At 44.3% G+C, this 20,819-nt stretch overlaps 1 pseudogene; it reads left to right on the forward strand.

The window, feature by feature from the left end:
* Positions 1-20,819, forward strand: part of LOC144806524 (uncharacterized) — a 180,272-nt pseudogene that overhangs the window by 45,005 nt on the left and 114,448 nt on the right.

Raw genomic sequence — 20,819 nt, forward strand, 5'->3', positions numbered from 1 at the left:
TACTCGATTATGTGGGAATCGTGAATGCAGTGCAGTAGTGTGTATGTGATGTGAGTTAAAATTACCAATGGGAAGCAAAATTATTTATTCGTGCTTCTCAGAGATCAAGACATAAAAACAGTGCAAAACGACAGTCTTAAACAAGTAACTGTCTAGATGTGAAGGGTCAACATGTTTCAGTAATTAATGGATAACTTGTCCTATGCCTTCGTCAGGACATTAAGTATTGCTACTGCAAGTGAGTGTTATAAATACACAATATATAATGTGTGTAAAGAGTTGGAACTGATACAACCTCTTTACCTGCAAATAAGGATAACAGTTTCTCTGTAAATGATGATTTCCCATCTTTTGAGAGGATAAGACCTCTCCTCACCTGGCCACTGATCAGGACATAGGAGGCACCGCTCTCTCCGTCGGTACCTCTGGCGGTTCCAAAAGCCCCAGACGGCTTTTGGAACCGCCAGAGGTACTGACGGAGAGCAGTAGTAATACTTAAGGTCCTGATGAAGCCATGGGATAAGTTATCCATTAATTGGGCAATGGTGCCTGCTTGTTTGCATTTGCAGCGGGCCCTGCACGCTCCCACTGCAAGAACAGCCCCCGACCCACACAGCACTTGCAGGACACGCATGCTGTGTGGGGCGGCAGCCGCTCCCAAAGTGAAATCCTGCATTGCGCGGCAAATACAAACAAGCGGCGTCCCACGAGTGCTGTGTGGGCTGCATTTCAAATAAGCGACAGGCGTTATTAAATTGGAAGGGCTCATGGCACGCTGCTGCAAATACAAAGAAGAAGGGCGCCAATGCTGTGCACTTTGTCGTGCCTGCTTTAGCAAGACTTGAATTAATGTGTGAGAAGTTGGCCTGGCATATGCTGTCCACTATTTTAGTGGGCACCTTGCACCAGTCCAAACAACCCTTATTGATGATAGGTTACATGCAACCTTTATTGAAAGCTATCCTTGTGGTAACTATGGAGTATGCTTCAGGCTATGTATTGGAGGAATGTGAAGCAGCTTGTTTTACCAGTCTATAATCTCGTGAATGACCAAATGAAAGGAGAACCACAAAAGGAATATATATAAAATATATGTATTTATTCTAAACACATCTCTCTAGTCTCTTTATGAGGCTAGAGGCAAAAGTACATACAGAAAACTTAATAGCACACAGTAAATTAACACAATATATGTTGAGCCCTAGGGGCAGACCAAACCATATATCAATAAAGTCGTATAAGAACCACGACTTTGATAGACACAAGGACTAGAGCCTGTAGAAGTGCTGGGGCCACCAGGAACCACCCAAGGTAGTGACGCAGGGGACCCAGAATGGACACGCTTTCAGTGTCTGAACACAGCCGCGGATCTCCGTTAAACTTCAATTGGGAATGTCGCGGTTGGAAATTTAAAGAAAATGGACACTTAGAGGATTACTTTGAGCAAACCCCTTTAGACTTAAGGGGTTCTAGAGCCAACACCCTCAGGAGCAATGTAGTACTCGAGTTACCTCACCCAGGGAAGCCGGGTGCATAGGTGTCTTTTGGTGTTGGGAATCGTCGCTGTTTCCAGCGGCGATCTGCTGCAAAGTGCTACTGCTGTCGAAGTGGAAAGTGTCCGCAGTGATCCAAGCCTGGATTGAAGATGAGAAGAACCTGAAAGAAGAGGGGACAGAGTCTGGGTCACTTGCCAGTGACCAGGGGCACGATAGGCAGATGCCCACCGATGTCGGGTGATTTCAGGTGAAGGAGGTGAAGATTGACTCTTCAGCCACGAGGACCAGGAGGCGTCGACGACAACCAGGAGCTAGATTCGAGCTGACCCACCAAGTATGTAGAGTGCTGCAGTATCTGTGCCCGGATTGGACCCAACAAGCCTTGGCAACAGCAACCCACGCAGAAAAGAGAAAGATGCTTCCGTGTGGGCCAGCAAGGTCCGAGGGACTCACCACTTGGTGGGGAGTCAGGGCACATCTAAAGCAAGAGGTGTCGAGAAGTCAATGCACTTGCAAATGTTCAGGGTGTCCAGGAGTTCCAGTTCCACGTCACTCACGAGGGCTGTGGGTCTCAGCTTTGCTGCGGACTCGGGTCAGCCTCTGAGAAGTCTGTAAATCCTCTTCCTGGGCTGCAGATACTTCAGAGTCCGTCGGGAGCTTTGGAAATGCAGACCGGCAAATGCTTTGTTGGTGCCTGCCAAGCAGTGGAGTTACTCCTTGACCCCAAGGGAGATTTCTTTAGTCCTCTAGTCTTGAGTAGAGCGTCAAAGTTCCATGATTCAGTTGCAGAGTTTCCTCCAGGGATTTCTAAAGTCCTGATGCCAGGGATTCCTTACTTATAACTAAGAAAGGGGTTGGACTAACTCTGGGGACCCACCTATGGGAGGGTTTGGAAAGAGGGATGGCTACACCCATTTCCTTTGTCCAGTTTCGTGCCAGACTGGTTTGAGCTGGACTATGCACAGGGACACCAAATGTGCCCCCAGTGCAGACTTCAAAGCACTCCTGGAGTGTAACCACCCAGCCCTAATCCACCAAGGCCTGTCTGGGAGGTGGTTACGCCTCCCTGTGACAGGAAACCAATTGTCCAGGCCTCCTCTGCCGGAGTTTTGGTCAGCATCAGGAGGCCAGACTTGTGTCTGCAGCATCCATTTTGTGATGCCAGAGCTCTTTAAACTGATTACCAGGTAGACCGGTGTGTAAATGTCTCTCCCTCGAGAGGGTGGAATTCTACCCCCGCCGCCAGGACTGGCCGGGGGTAGGATTCCAAAGTGTTTGACACCAAACACAACATGTTTCCGTGCAGCCATCCCAAAGTTAGCATTTACCACGAGGATATAATGCAGAGTATATGGTCAGGCTGCATCACAGAACAGCCCCAGAGAATGGTTCTGAAAGCTGCAGAGGGGCTCTGCTCATGCATGGGCACCCTCTCACATGAAACCAAGCACCCTGCTTTCAAGATTGATAAGGCCTGCCATAGGGGTGACTGATAGGTCACTATGTGTAGTGATTTAAGGTAGATATAGGTAACCTATATCTCAGTAAGGGGTGCATGTCATTTTGGAAGGCTTCCCAGGGGTGGCATAATGCATGCTGCTGCCCCTGGTAGGCCTCTGGGGTACCTATGCCCTTAGTACCTATTGTACCATATACTAGGGACTCACAAGGGTACCCCAGTAGCCAAACTGGAGTGTACCTATTGTACATGGAATCCATTTTAGGGAGAAAGCAGATAGGCTGAGGTCCTGAATAGCAGGATCCCAGCCAAACTAAGTCGAAAACCAGCAAAACACCAGGAAAAAAGTGGGGGCAACCATGCAGTCAGATGACACCTTCCTACAACAATGTTCAAGAGTGAGGGGCTCAAAAGTCACATTAAAATCCCCCGCGATCAGAATGTTTGAACAACAGGAGTGTATGTTATGTTATGTTATGTTATTTTATTTTATAAAGCGCACAGATGCCACAGCCAAGTGGCGTCCCGGCGCTTAGGATATGGTAAAACACAACACGGTAACTAATGGCCCAAGGGAAAGGAACTAGACAGTAGAAAATAGGAAGGTCTTCAGGGCCTTTCTAAAAGAAAGCAGATCAGGGATGGAACGGAGAGGGGCAGGCAAAGAGTTCCAGAGAGCTGCCGCCATCACAGAAAAAGAACGTCCACCCATTCTGGCTCTTTTAAAGCGTGGCACAATGGCGAGATTTAACCCTGAGGATCGAAGGGCTCTGGAAGGTACATAATGACAGATTATCTGCGAAAGAATAGGGGGGGAGGCTAACTTGAGAATTTTAAAAGTTAAACAAAGAGCCTTAAATTTAATTCTTTGCCCAACAGGCAGCCAATGAAGATCCTGAATAGTTCGGCGTGCAGAGACAAACTTCGGAAGGCCGACCAACATCCTGGCCGCCGCATTTTGCACCCTCTGAAGGCGGACTAATTCTGCCTGATTAACGCCCAGAAGCAAAGAGCTGGCGTAGTCTAATCTGGCCAGGACCATAGCTTGGACAATGATCTGTCTGGTGTCCGCATCAAAAAACTTGAAGATAGGTCGAAGGCACTGCAGGGCACCAAAACAAGTACCGGCTACACGTTTAGTATGGGTGGTGAAGGAGAGTTTATCATCCAGCCATACCCCAAGGTTTCTGACTTCGGCCACTGGGGTGGGAACAGGGCCCAATTCAGGTGGCCACCATAGATCGCCCCAGAGCTCACTTTCCCTACCAAAAATAATAACCTCGGTTTTAGAGGCATTAAGTTGGAGTCGATTGATCCCCATCCAACCCGCCACAGCTTTAAGAGCGGACTGAAAGGTGGAAGCATCCATGTTGGACTCCCCATTAAGTGCCACCGCCAGCTGCGTGTCATCGGCGTATGACACCATGGTGAGACCAAAACTATGGGCGACCTTCGCCAACGGTTGAACATATAAATTAAATAAGGTAGGGCTGAGGGCCGATCCCTGCGGTACACCCTGAGAAATAGGGCGAGGAGCAGAAACAAAAGGGGGTGTGGACACTTTAAAGGTTCGATCAGTGAGAAAAGATCGAAACCACTCGAGTGCTCTCTCTCCAACTCCGGCCTCCTCAAGGCGGTGTAAGAGGATCTGGTGGGACACTAGTGTAGATCTAATAAGTCCTCCAAAACCGCTATAACGTCCGACTTCTTCCCCTTTGAGCCCCTGGCATAAACGTTAGAAACATCCACAACCCCTTGTTGGCCCCACTTCAACCTGATCGCAACAATATCATTACTCTGTGTTTCCAGGACCTCCATATTAAAACCGCCAGCTTGGCGTACCCGGATTACCAATCCCCCTGAGGGTCGACTCTTACCCCCACATGTTGCAGGGGTATAGACATTTAAGTAACCTAAGCAGTATAGGGGGTCTATTGCCCAGGTTTCTTGAAAACAACAGACATCAAACTGATCAATAAAAGCAAACCAATCAGGGAAGATGGTCTTCGTCTTCAATCTTGCTACATTCCAGGATAACATGGATGTCCCATGGGCAGCAGCTGAATGTAGCCGCTTGTAACATCAATAAGTACATCATTTGGGCCCGATACTCCTAAGTTAAGGAGGGATACATTGTAAGGGAGTATTTGGTTGATACCGATTTTAATTTATTAGTGGTTTTTATAGCGTACTAAATAAATAGCTGAACCTTTTGAAATATAATTCACTAAAAGGGCAACCTGAGCCAGAGTTTCGTAAGAAAACAAACACAACAGAACAGTGTCTGAAGTGCTGATGTGGAAGAGGCTAACCCAGCCTTCTGTGAATGGAAATGGGGCAGGACAGTGAGTCGGCTTTCATCCTCTGGTGGCCAATCATTCTTTTACTAATTTGCCCTTACCTACATGGGGATTATCACTTTGGCTGGTGGAGAGTGATTTTTGCTTGCCCCTTCCTTCTGTCCTGCTTGCTGGATTGACAAACTTGGAAGTGATTGTCCGGGCATCATTAGGCCATCAAGTATTTCGGACCTTCTTCCTCTGATGTTGCCCATAAGCCTAGAGCATGGAATGAGATCAGGCCCTGGTGGCAGCCAATGTGCTTCATTCCTTTCTCTTTTTAGCTAAAATTCTGGTGCCAGTCACATCCTTTGTTTTCTTCCTAGAGTTTGACTTACGGTGTTTCTTATTCACTATTTTCAAAGTCAGTAGAGTGTGACAGAAAAAGTAGCTTCAAGCACGCCTTCACCGCTTGTTTGATCATCAGAGTAATATGCACCATTATGTTCAGAGATATCTCATGTTGTTTCCTACTTAAATTAAAGTATCAAACAGTGATGGGCAAAGGGTAATAAATGTAGGAGTTATCTTACTGGATCACTCCCGGTTTTGGGACTGACGCTGTTGGTTTTTAAACTATCCACTGGTACCCTGTCAACCATTAACCAGTGGATGTGCGTTGACCTTTGAAACCATGTGCGCATGCGCTGCTCTAGGAAAACGACCTCTTGGAATCGCTCTGGAAGCATGTGAAAAGGCCTACGGCTTGCGGTTATGAGCAGCGGCGCGCAGTGTGCCATCTGTTTTGTGTCAGATTTCACACGAGCGCGCGCACCACTCGCGGGACGCTGCAGCTTCTAAAAGTTCTGAGTTTGCTCCTGAAACTGATGCTCAAGGGGCAATCTTTCTTACCCTGGTTTCACCCTTTCTTCCACCCAGTTCCTTAAACCTGCTCTTCTGTGTTCCTTATAATGTTCTATTATCTCTTCCCATCTCTTGTCCTTTATTCGAAATAAGCCCCCCCTCTCTCTAGTTCTCACGTTTACTAATTAGACGCATTTGGTTTTAATTCACTGTAAATCGAGTCAAATGATTCGATTCAGTCAGTGTGCCGCAGAAGGAGTCACACACCAGAGTTAGTATTCTGTAAGAACACAGTCAGTTCAGTAAATGAAATAAACCCAACAACACAGAGAATTGGTCACCCCATCCACCCGACGAGAGGCTGCGCACAATGCTCGCACAAGTGAAATGCACTCATTGTCTGACATATTTAGCACTGAACCTCCCTGATTGGCTTTGGTTCAATATTTATGTACATATGTGGTATCTGTAGAGCGCAAACCTACCCTAAAGGCAGCTGAGCACTATACACGGGCAAAGGTAAAGGAAAGTCCATGAGTGATCGGAGGGTGTCTGGGTTCAGGGAACAGAAGTCTATTGTTATTGCATTGTGATGTAGTGTTATTTTTTAAGGTGACTTGTGTTCTGCACTATGCTTAACTCGAGCAGAATTAAGGGTGTTGTCCCCAGATCCTGGGTGCATGCATAGATGGAGTCCGCTTTGGGGTATCACGATAGTTACCACATAATTATATGCTACATAATTACACTGCACTAAATGCAACATACACTCCAAATAATAGCACCTAGTCCCACTTGATTACAGGCCACATAATTACAGGCCACATAATTACACTCTACTGAATAAAACATACACTCCACACAATACCACTCAGTGCCACATAATTATATGCTACATCATTTCACTGCGCTCAATGCAACAAACACTCCAAATAGCACTCAGTGCCACATAATTACACACCACATATTCACACTCTACTGAATGCAACATACACTCCACACAATACCACTCAGTGCCACATATTTATATGCTACATAATAACACTTCACTCAATGCAACATACACTCCAAATAATACCACTCAGTGACACTTAATTACACACAACATACTTACACTCCACTCAATGCAACATAAATACCCTCCACATAATACCACTCAGTGCCACATTATTATATGCTACATAATTACACTCCATTCAATGCAGCATACATTCCAAATTCCACTCAGTGCCACATAATTCCACACCACATAATTACACTCTACTAAATGCAACATACACTCCAAATAATACCACTCAGTGCCACATAATTACACACCACATAATTACACTCTACTCAATGCAACATACACCCCACACAATACCACTCAGTGCCACATAACGATTTGCTACATAATTACACTGTACTCAATGCAACACACACTCCAAATAATACCACTCAGTGCCACATAATTATACTCTACTGAATGCAACATACACTCCACACAATACCACTCAGTGCCACATAATTATATGCTACATAATTACACTGCACTTAATGCAACATACACTCCAAATATTACCGCTCAATGCCACATAATTACACGCCACATATTTACTCTACTGAATACAACATACACTCCCCATAATACAACTCACTGCCACATAATTACACGCCACATAATACCACTCACTGCCACATAATTATACTCCACATAAAACCACACAGTGCCACATAATTATTTGATACATAATTACACTGCACTCAATGCAACATACACTCCAAATACCACTCAGTGCCACATAATTACACGCCACCTCAGTCAGTCAGTCAAATATCTTTTATTCGGTTTCCAAAATTTTTTAGGAACCATAAAAAGTACATTGCAATGAACAGTATATAAAAGTGGGACGGCAAAACGAGTTATACCAAAAGACAGAATTTACATAAACAAGATACATTTTTAAGTTAAAAACAGACAGAGTTATTAGACAGAATGTTAATAAAGTGCATGTGCATTTAAAAGTCAAGTTAATCATAGTTACACTGATATTTTGTACAAGATTTAAGAAAACCAGCTACACGTTTAGCAACAAATTCAGAATCTAAAAGTTGCAAAGCATGAAAAGCGGAACGACAAGATCTCAAACCCATTGATAACAATAGGGGAATAATCCAACGCTTTCGAGGTAAATCATAAAATCTGCAAAAAAGGGTAACATGGATTGTGGATTGTTCCGAAGTATCGTTACAGGGGCACTTGGTGATGGATTTTGACCAGTCTTGTTTTTTCTGAAAAGAAACAATACGAAAAAATGTATTAAAGTGAAACCGGGTCAGGAGATATTTTTCGTGAGCGATCAAATGATATTTCAGGTAGGGTTGGACGCCTAAGGAAGATTGAACACTTAAGATCTGGATATTAGAGATCTTAGTGATTTCCTGAGATATGCGAAGTTCCCTCAGATGTGATATGCATAGCATTTTTAGATTGTTCCTTGACAAACTTAATAGGGATGACGGCTCTAAAAAATACGCCACCTAATTACACTTTACTGAATGCAACATACACTTCACACAATACCACTCAGTGTCACATAAGTATTTGCTACATAATTACACTGCACTCAATGCAACATACACTCCAAATAATACCACTCGGTGCCACATAATTACACGCCCATAATTACACTCTACTGAATAAAACATACACTCCTCATAATACCACTCAGTGCCACATAATTACAAGCCACATAATTACACTCACCTCAATGTAACATTAATACACTCCACATAATACCGCACAGTGCCACATACTTATATGCTACAAAATTAAATTACACTCAATGCAACATATGCTTCAAATAATACCACTCAGTGCCACATAATTACACACCACATAATTACACTAGTGAATGCAACATGCACTCCAAACAATACCACTCAGTGCCACATAATTATATGCTACATAATTGCACCGCACTCAATGCAACATACACTCCAATTAATGCCACAAAATTACACTCCACTGAATACAACATACACTCCCCATAATACCACTCAGTGCCACATAATTACAGGCCCATAATTACACTACTCAATGCAACATAAATACACTCCACATACCACTCAGTACCACATAATTACAAGCCACATAATTGCACTCTACTCAATGCAACATAAATACACTCCACATATTACCACTCCGTGCCACATAATTACACGCCACATAATAACACTCTACTCAATGCAACATAAATACACTCCATATAATACCACTCAGTGCCGCATAATTACACGACATAATAACACTCTACTCAATGCAACATAAATACACTCCATATAATACCACTCAATGCCAGATAATTACACGCCATATAATTGCACTGTACTCAATGCATCATAAATACACTCCACATAAATGCACTCTATACCACATACCACCAATCAACATAAATGCACTCCACACCATGACACAATTTTCCTAAGCATAATTTCACTCAACACCACAGTTCCAGGCCACACATTTCAACTCCACATTTCCAAAACACACTGCTTAATTACACACCAAACAACATGTTTCAACTCCACAATCCACAACGTACCTCCAATCCACACCATATATTGTCACCACCTGAGCACTAATCATCATTCACCACCACCATTTTGTATCAGCGCATCACCTAATCATTCCGTCAGTCTGCCCTTGGAATCTGGCATCTGTTGATTCTCCCCTAGTGTCCGTCTGCTGCTCGTGTTCTAATTAAATTACTGTTTTCCAACCTACACTCCCCCGTTATTTATGCCCCGCTTTCCCTTAACAAAAAAAATTATAACAAACAAGCATGAGAACAGGCAGGAAAAAGTTGCCAGCAGTGCAAGTACAAAAAAAGTAGAAGACATTTTTTATGTTAAAATCTTTTTTATCAGGTTTTTCAGTTGTATATAATGTTGTCTTCGTTTGTATAAACTTAACAAAAATGCTTGACACTTTTTATTTTAACTTGTCAACAAAATTCACAGCAGCCACAACGCTGTACAACATAGCCAAAAGTTCTGGCTAAACACATAAGGTCCCAAAGACGAGACCCATTGGCTATGACAACGCTTGTTTTAGTGGGTTATGAAACATAGCTGGAATAGCTAATTGGCGGGCCGTAGTAGGGTTGTTTAAACTAGCTGGTTGGGTAGAGCGTTGTGGGGATTTAGTATTTGCTACATGGGTGGTTGTATCTGTCACTAATATGTCCTCGCACTCGCTAATGCGGGTGTCTATCCTATCCAGTACACAATTACTCCCTGCATGTTTCTGTATCTTCCTAGCCTTTTCCCTTTACTATCCCTCCCGCCCCTCCCCCACTGCCCTCCATAGTTTTCCCTTTCCCCATGCTACCTCTATAGTACAAGTTAAGTCTAAAGCAACCTGTCTACACAATCAGCAATGAACAGGCCTCTTGGCCCCGTGGACAATGAGAACCCGCAGGCCATCCTTATACCGGCCCCGCAAACCCCTCAGGAGAGAGAGCGAAATTATTTAGAATCAAAGAGAGTAGTTTGGGCAATGCTGGGAGATAACCGCGTTAACAGTACCTTGACTTGTCCACAACAGTTCTTGAATGTCCAGCGAATCTGAGTTGGCAAGATGCCTAATGCCAGTGGAAAGGGGGGTGGCCCTGCCCTGCCTCTTCCTGGCAATGAGGGCAAGGACGGGACAGCCCTTGGCCCGGGCTTCTCCCGCGCGCGTCCCGCACTGCGGGGGGAGAGGCAGCGGTATGAGCGCGGTGACATCAAGGGATGCTGGGGCAGGCAATCCTCACACTGAGGTTGAGCGCCTGGATGGGCTGATGGCACTAGCGGCGTTTCCGACGTGGACCCTGGGACTCCTTTGCTACCAGGGTGCTGCGCAGAGCTTGTGGTGTCCCTTGCTGGTGATACGATAGCTTGCTCCCCTAGTGCCTGGCCTGTGCTATTGCATTGTTTGCATCAGATTCACCTAGTGCCTGGCCTGTGTTATTACATTGTTTGCGTCGGATTCTCCTAATGCCTGGCCTGTGATAATGCATTGTTTGCGTTCCATTTTCCTAGTGCCTGGCCTGTGTTATTGTATTGTTTGCCTCAGATTCACCTAGTGCCTGGCTTGTGTTACTGCATTGTTTGCATCAGAATCTCCTAGTGCCTGGCCTGTGTTATTATATTGTTTGCATCAGATTCTCCTTGTCCCTGGCCTGTGTTATTGCATTGTTTGCGTCGGATTCTCCTAATGCCTGGCTTGTGATATTGCATTGTTTGAGTCCCGTGTTCCTAGTACCTGGCCTGTGTTATTGCACTGATTGTGTCATATTCGTCCAATGCCTGGCTAGTGTTATTGCATTGTTTGCATCACGTTTTCTAGTACCTGGTCTGTGTTATTGCACTGTATGCGTGGCTTTTGGTATGTTATTATTCTAATAGTTGCAGCTTTTCTACCAAACATGGTACCTTTTATCCCAATCAAGTGCATCTGACTGCAAGGACACTTCCTGCAGTAACAATCTACTTCCTATTTATGTGGCAACAGACAGCACAACATGTCTGCCAGAGATGTTGTAAGGTCAGAAACAGTACATAGGTAAGTAGGTATGATGGAAAACAAACTATTGGGTAATATAAGAAGCTGCTGTGATAGACAGCAAAAAAATCATGTCAAAACATCAGCATTAGGACAATGGTACATGGAACAATAATGGTAGATATATTTACACTTTTGTGCAGTGAGTGTCACTTAATGTTCTTTTCTTCCACTCTCATGAGATGGTTTTGCAAGGCAAATCTGAGCTCACTGAGTGTGGCGCTTCCACGAATCTCAGAGACGGGCCGTTCCAAAGACGGTAACAGAGAAGGTTGAAAGATCTAAGTCTTCATCCGGGTAGATGAACTGTTGATCCCTGAGGGGGTGTAGTTAGTCTGTGTGTTGCCACGGCTGTCCAGGGGGTGTAAGAAAATGTCAGCAATTTGTGGAGGGCCCTCTTCTGCGTGAGAACCACCCAGCTTCATGCAATACAGACTTGAGGGTTTGTGTCTGCGCAGGATGAGTTACATTCTGATAGTAAAATGGAGGACCTTGTCCAAAGGCGATAGATGTTACCAAGAATTAACATCTTCAGTTACGACAGATAGAGAAAGTCAAGGTACCTCGGGGTGCTTCAAAAGCTATCATAAACAAAAGGAATCCACTAGGTGGACGGCGGTTGTTACCACAATGGTGGGGAGCAACCAGTGTTGTTAAAATACCCCTCACACACCAACAGGCCCCTTGGTGTCATGCTTCATCATCGGGGTCTTCGCAAACCTCTACGGAATGCGGCGTGCTACGACTTCACGACTACGCAGGAGCACTTTATGAGTGAACTATGTGTTTGGTGTGTGAAGGTACCAAAAATGTGAGTGGTGAGGTGAAAAGTGAGGGATTAAAAAATACCTGGCACGTGAGTGCTGAAAATTTTTTATTTAGTCTCCGGCTGGTATTATTAAAAAGAGTGCTAGGGTGGTTGTGGTTTACTAATTAGGGTAACCCAACCAAATTAGTGCGTCGACATGTTTCGGAGTACTGGAACTCCTTCTTCAGGACGGGAATATGCACTACTTATCCCCACCTTACTCACATGTGTGTAGATATTAAAAATTGTGCTCTACAAAAATAGATATGGTGAATAATGTACCTATCTATGTTGGATGTACGGTCCGTTGCGCCCAGTTGGCGGTTCAGGATACCTGTAAACAGAAAGGTTATGTAAAACAAGATGGCACATATTGTTGTGTCCATACTGTGCTAAAAAACACAGAAGGGTCATAAGGAACAAAAGTGAAGGTCCAGGAACCCTAAAAAATTATTTTACTACTAAGCAAGATAATACATATTTATGTTACTACTGTGTAAATACACAGAAGGGTAACAAGGAACAAAAGTGAAGGTCCAGGAACCCTAAAAAAGAAAAAAACGAACTACATATAGATTGAGACACACACACACATTTCAAAATATCAGATAGGTCTTAGAGGGTATGGTTTGTGACCCAAATGCGTAGCTTACTTATTAATAGAGGTCCAATGGCCTCATGAGCCACAGCGTGTTGGGGCGTGGTCCGTTCTACCCGATATGGCAACCTGTGAGGTATTTAAGGGAATGGATCAAAAGGTAGTAACACCTCGGTAAGAATAGATCACACACCTTCAGGCTTGTTCATACATCCATACACACTCACGGTTCTGCACAGGGCTGTCTGGCTTGTTCCCCCTCCACGCGGCTCCGACGAGTGAGGTGGTGAACTAAGGAGCGAGTTTAAATAGTCTCAAAAGACCTCAATTAGCCCCTAATGGAAAACGGAAAAAGCCCATACTTGGTCCGGTCCCCTGGTTTGCTATCCGCATTTGCGTGCACCGGGAAGGGTGTTCCCGTGTGAATGCGCATGTGCGGAGGTGCAGTGTTGCGCATGCGCCCATGCTCTTTCGGTTAGTGGCAGCACTGAGTCGCTTCGCGCATGCGCGAAATCTAGATCCAGTGTCTGCCACCGCGCGCATGCGCAGTGACGGTGTTGTGGCCTATAATCGACTTGATTTTGCTGAGAAACCTCATGTATTACCAAGGGGCGAGTTAAGATCCCTATGGTGACAGCGAAAGGCGCCCTATATAAGCCGCCTATACCAGGGGGTCCTGATAAAATTATGACCACATGTATTTGGGGTAAAAACAGCAAATATTTAAGAAATATTTAAGAGAGGCCATGAGGTAGGCAAAATTAATAGGCAACACCTGAACCCCTATCAGCCAAATAGGAACATCATGGTTTTACCTGGATGTCCTCCAGTGGAATGAATATATGGTATGGGGAACTGATTAAAGGGCAAGATGGTTTACAGATCTAAGGGTGCTGGTTTTATTAAACGCAGTTTGCTTCATGCAATGAAGTTGATGGTTGAAAAGGTCTCTGATTGTTTGAGAAAGGGGGTTATTATTTAGCGTAATTGGCTCCATGGAATGGAGTCATTCAACCCGGTCACATCTGAGCCCAGACGGAACACCCATCTGACCTCTATTAATAAGTAAGCTACGCATTTGGGTCACAAACCATACCCTCTAAGACCTATCTGATATTTTGAAATGTGTGTGTGTGTCTCAATCTATATGTAGTTCGTTTTTTTCTTTTTTAGGGTTCCTGGACCTTCACTTTTGTTCCTTGTTACCCTTCTGTGTATTTACACAGTAGTAACATAAATATGTATTATCTTGCTTAGTAGTAAAATAATTTTTTAGGGTTCCTGGACCTTCACTTTTGTTCCTTATGACCCTTCTGTGTTTTTTAGCACAGTATGGACACAACAATATGTGCCATCTTGTTTTACATAACCTTTCTGTTTACAGGTATCCTGAACCGCCAACTGGGCGCAACGGACCGTACATCCAACATAGATAGGTACATTATTCACCATATCTATTTTTGTAGAGCACAATTTTTAATATCTACACACATGTGAGTAAGGTGGGGATAAGTAGTGCATATTCCCGTCCTGAAGAAGGAGTTCCAGTACTCCGAAACATGTCGACGCACTAATTTGGTTGGGTTACCCTAATTAGTAAACCACAACCACCCTAGCACTCTTTTTAATAATACCAGCCGGAGACTAAATAAAAATTTTTCAGCACTCACGTGCCAGGTATTTTTTAATCCCTCACTTTTCACCTCACCACTCACATTTTTGGTACCTTCACACACCAAACACATAGTTCACTCATAAAGTGCTCCTGCGTAGTCGTGAAGTCGTAGCACGCCGCATTCCGTAGAGGTTTGCGAAGACCCCGATGATGAAGCATGACACCAAGGGGCCTGTTGGTGTGTGAGGGGTATTTTAACAACACTGGTTGCTCCCCACCATTGTGGTAACAACCGCCGTCCACCTAGTGGATTCCTTTTGTTTATGATAGTTGCCAGGGGAGACAGAATCCACTATTCCCTCTCCATCCCTCCTTTGTTAAAAATTAGTGCTTCAAAAGCTTTCTGCACTCTGCTGGTGCAGACAGGATGTTTATTCTCTAGGTGGCATTTGCCAGGGGATGTTCAGATACAGTGGTTGAATTAAACCATGGAGCAGCACTTGTAGCGTTGACTCTTGGAGTTTTGTAGTATGTGTTAGATGCGGTAGGACTGTCTTAATGTTCTACGAAGATCAGAAAATCCAGACTCTCCTTCATCTCAGAGCTCGAGCTCTGTGGCATGACCAGTTGAACTCTAATAAAGAAGATGACCTAGAACAGTTTTACCTCTACTGACCTTTGAACTAATCATTGAGGAAAGAAGCCCTTGTCTGGAAGGAAGATCTGCACAAGGCACAGCTGACAGAAGCACTGCCTGGAAGGAAGATCCGCACAAGGCAGCGCTGACAGAAGTCCCGCCTGGAAGAAAGATCCACACAAGGCGCAGCTGACAGTAGTTCTGCCTGGCTGTGACCTCAAAGCAGTGAGAGACCCACAAACCTTAACATTCTAATTGAGTGGCAGCTTCATCAACGAAAATGACAGAGTTCTACCCTCGAGTGGTCGCGACCTGCCATGACCTCCCGCAATGAGAACTATTACCAGCAGCAAGTCTAGCGCGTTATATTTTCCCTCAAGCGCTCGTCACCTTACCGTTGCTGTTGTGATTGACTCTCTATAAGTACTAAATGACTGATATCGTTGAATATTAAATTATATGAATCAATGTTTGTTTGCCTTATCTGCGCTTACAATGTAAAGTACGGGCCTTACAGTAAACCCCTCGCTCTGTTTTACACAAAACCCCCCAAAGGAGCTGCATCTTACAGAACTTTAAATACTTTAGAAAAAACTAATGACTTGCTTTTTAAAGTTGTCTTTCAGGGCCAGAACCGGGTGCTGCAAGCTGCACTAGTTTCAGGGAGATGGACAGATGTTATGTTGATAGGAAACCCCCCCAAACCACAATAATGTTCCAGTCTTCCAGGTTAGACAAAACCAAAAATGCTTGAACCAAGGGAGCTGTTGAAAGTGTCAAAGGTGACCTATGAACAGCAAGGTAAAGACAGGAGTTGGTATTTGAGATGATCTTAAGTGAATAGGAAAGAAATGAGAAGTGTGTGAATGGAGTTACTTTCGTTGTATACTTCCTAAAGAGTTACTGGAAATTTTGCAGCCCCGCCTGATCCATCTCCTTTTCTAAACTCTATATTGTTGTTTGAATGAAATCTTGACCGTATGCATCTATCTTAAGCAAAACCTTAAGCACTTGGGTGCTCCGAGCACCCTTACTTTGCTAAGTTACTCTGTGAACACTGTTAAATCACCTCGTTTTCAGACATTAATAAGATGTCACCTGATCACCAGAACGTTTAGTTAAATATTTGTGTATGATGAAATATTCCCTACTAAGTTTCAAAGGCAGTAAAGAAGAAGGGGGCGATTTACTAAGATGTTGCGTCGTGTTTGCGTCACAAAAGTGGAACAAAACAGTACAAAATCTTTTTTTCCTAATTTTCTTTCCAGCAAATAACGTAAAAGTAATGTGAAGCATTGCATTGCACTGCTTCGCGTTACTTTGCACCATGGGACCAGCCAATGGTGGGGCATGGGCGTTCCCGTGCAACCACCCATTGTTTCTCACGCTAAACCCAATTTACTAAATACAGTAGATTGGGTTTAGCGTGAGAAAACTGCGCCCTTTTAAACTAGGCGCTTGGAAGGAGAAATGCTTTAATTTCTCCTTCCTTTTCTGACTTTGCATGCGTGCTGCACTCTGTAACAATCATACAAAGTTGGAAAAGGTTTCCCTCATGTCTAGGCATAGTATTTTGTACAGGAAGGGTGTCCTTCCTGTACAAAACCTATGCTGGACTCACACACACACACCCTAGCGTTCTGGTGCAAAGGTGTGTGCATGGCACAGGGCTGCTGTAATCAGTGCCAGCGCGAGGGGAAGGGAAGGAGAGAGCCATATCTTTGAAAATATGGTGCTCTCCTGCTCCCTCCCTGTCACGCAGCGCAGCCTCGCAGGGGGAGGCCTGCACTGCATTGTGTAGAGATTTGGTAAATCTCCCCCGAAATGTCTTTTACAACTAGTTAAACATTGTGAATTCTCATTCCATTGTGTTTCAATTTAGTAATTTTAAATATCTTTACATCCAACAGAAAACAAGCCTCGAATGTATGAAATGACCATCAATAATGAAGCGAATGCTGTAAATCTTCAATAATAGCAGAAATATTGAGCTACAGTATTCAGGAAATCATCAGCGCTGTCTGCGACAGAGGAACCTGCACACAAACAGACAGATCCCGGATGAAGCATCAAGGGCAGTTCAGTGATTGTAAGCGGCTGAGCTGTGCACCTCCACACAACTAGACGAATAAATTACCTTAGGAAAATTAAGGCAACAACAATAACAAACTGCCTCCTGTATAAACAAGTGTCAAATACCAACTTTGATCATGGTATCGGTATGATGTGATTACCGCAGTGCTCTGTTTTCTAAAATGATGACAAGCCACCATTCCGTGGTCTAGGAGAAGTGTAAATTCTTTCTGGCTAAACCACAGTAACCAGAGAAGAGCACAACAGAACAGAGCCAGACAACTGATGGGTAAAGGGAAGAAGAGTGTGTCTATCTACAATACAACAGACTGTCCCAATTTGCACCGGCCAAAAGGAAGATACATCTTTACCACAATCGTGCATAGCCATAATCCAATCTAAAGGCACAATCGCCTACAAAGACACCTTCTACGTATTAGGAGTGTGGCAAATATTTGGTGGCTATTGCATTTTATTGTTAAAACAGAAATCAAACATGCAAAATACTGCGCATATATAAAGTGTGTGAGAAAAACACAAGTGCTTTATCAGCCAGGTTGGCCCATCAGGAAATACAATCATGGGATGTAGACAAATATATACCCGACCCACAGACATTAACCAAGAAAGAAGAATCATACACATGCAGCAAGAGCTTTAGTTTGTCATCACTACTCAAGCTTCTTCAGCACACGTACACAGGAAAAAAACCATTCAAATGCAGTGAATGTGTAAAGAGCTGTAGTCACGTATCAAGCCTTCAAAGTCATCAGCGAACTCACACAGGAGAAAAACCATTCAAGTGCAATGAATGTGTAAAGAGTTATAATAGATTATCAGAGATACAAAGTCATCAGCGAACACGCACAGGGGGAAATAACCATTCAAGAGCACTTAATGTGCAAAGTGCTTTAGTCAATTATCATACCTGCAAAGTCATCAGCGAACACACACAGGGGAAAAGCCATTGAACTGCAGTGAATGTCGGAAGAGCTTTAGTTGATTATCAGAGCTACAGAATCATCATCGAACACACACAGGACAAAAATCATTCAAGTGCAGTGAATGTGCAAAGTGCTTTAGTCAGTTATCACACCTTCAAAGTTATCAGCGAACACACATAGGGAAAAAACAATTCAAGTGCAGCGAATGAGCAAATTGCTTTAGTCATGTATCAAGTCTTTAAATACATCAGCAAACACACACAGGGGAAAAGCCATTTAAATGCAGTGAATGTGTGAAGAGCTTTATTCGATTATCATACCTACAAAGTCATCAGCGAACACACATGGGGGAAAAACCCTATCATTTTAGTGAATGTGACAGTAGTTTTCGTGAGTCTTCAGCATCAAGGAATCATCAGCAAACTCACACAGGAGAAAAACCATTCAAGTGCAATCAACGTGGGAAGAGCTTTAGACGATTATCAGACCTACAAACACATCAGCGAACACACACAGGGGAAAAGCCCTTTAAATGCAGTGAATGCATGAAGTGCTTTAGTCACTTATCAAACCTCCAAAAACATCAGCAAACACACACAGGGGAAAAACCATTCAAGTGCTGTGAATGTGCAAAGTGCTTTAGTAAGTTATCACACCTTCAGAGACATAATCGAATACACACAGGGGAAAAACCATTCAAGTGCACTGAATGCGCAACGTGCTTTAGTCACTTATCAAGCCTTCAAAGACATAATAAAACACACACAGGGGAAAAGCCATTCAACTGCAGTGAATGTGGGAAGAGGTTTAGTCAATTATCAGAGCTACAAAGTCATCAGCGAACACACACAGGGGAACAACCATTCAATTGCTCTGAATGTGCAAAGTGCTTTAGTAAGTTATCAAGCCTTCGAAGACATCAGCGTACACACACAGGGGAAAAACCATTCAAGTGCACTGAATGTGCAAAGTGCTTTAGTCACTTATCAAGCCTTCAAAGCCATCAGCGAACACACACAGGGGAAAAGCCATTTAAATGCAGTGAATGTGTGAAGAGCTTTAGTCGATTATCAGAGCTACAAAATCATCAGCGAACACACACAGGGGAAAAACCATTCAAGTGCACTGAATGTGCAAAGTGCTTTAGTAAGTTATCAAGCCTTCGAAGACATCAGCGGACACACACAGGGGAAAAACCATTCAAGTGCACTGAATGTGCAAAGTGCTTTAGTAAGTTATCAAGCCTTCACCCTATGGTTATCCAACACCGCCGACATCCTAGCACCACTGAAAAAACGTCAAAGCAAACCTGCCAGCAAGAAGGCCTCATGGTTCAACGATGATCTTAAGAAGTCCAAGAAACTCTGCCGCTCCCTTGAAAAGGCCTGGAAAAAAGACCCAACCACTAGCACCAAGGACGCCTTCAAAAACGCCACCCGCATACACCACCAACTAATCCGAAAGGCCAAGAAAACAGCATTCAAGGATCGACTAGACAACAACGCCCACAACAGCAAGGAACTTTTCAACATCGTCAAGGAATTTACCAACCCCTCGGCCAACTCCAACGACATCACCCCCTCTCAAGCCCTCTGCGACTCCCTGGCTTTATTCTTCCACAACAAAATTGCAGACATCCACAACAGCTTCGACAACCAACCCGAAGACCAACCCACCCAACCATATGCTGAACATCCTCCCCCCTTGAACACCCTTAACGACTGGAACCCAATCTCCACTGAGGACACTATCCGCCTGATGAACTCCATCCACTCAGGATCCCCCACAGACCCATGTCCTCACCACATCTTCAACAAAGCAGACTCCATCATAGCACCGCACCTCCGAGACGTCATCAACTGCTCCTTCAACTCCGCCACCTTCCCGGAAAGCTGGAAACACGCTGAACTCACCGCCCTTCTGAAAAAACCCACAGCGGACCCCACCGAACTCAAAAATTACCGCCCCATATCGCTCCTTCCTTTCCCGGCCAAAGTCATCGAGAAAGCTGTCAACAACCAGCTCGCCGCTTTCCTCGAAGCCAACAAATCCCTCGACCCCTCACAGTCCGGATTCCGAGCCAAACACAGCACTGAGACCGCCCTCATCGCAGCAACAGACGACATTCGAACTCTACTGGACAATGGAGACACAGTCGCCCTCATCCTCCTCGACCTCTCTGCAGCCTTCGACACAGTCTGCCACAGCACCCTTTTACAACGCCTCAGAAACATCGGAATACAAGGAAAAGCACTTGAATGGATCACCTCGTTCCTCACCGGAAGAACCCAGAGAGTCCGCCTTCCACCATTCAAGTCCGAGGCCACTGAAGTCATCTGTGGCGTACCACAAGGATCCTCACTCAGTCCCACCCTCTTCAACGTATACATGAGCCCCCTCGCGGCCATCGCCTGCCAACACAACCTCAACATCATCTCTTACGCGGATGACACTCAACT

The sequence above is a fragment of the Lissotriton helveticus genome (assembly GCF_964261635.1).
Source record: "Lissotriton helveticus chromosome 1_1 unlocalized genomic scaffold, aLisHel1.1 SUPER_1_unloc_8, whole genome shotgun sequence".
NCBI classification, from domain to species: domain Eukaryota; kingdom Metazoa; phylum Chordata; class Amphibia; order Caudata; family Salamandridae; genus Lissotriton; species Lissotriton helveticus.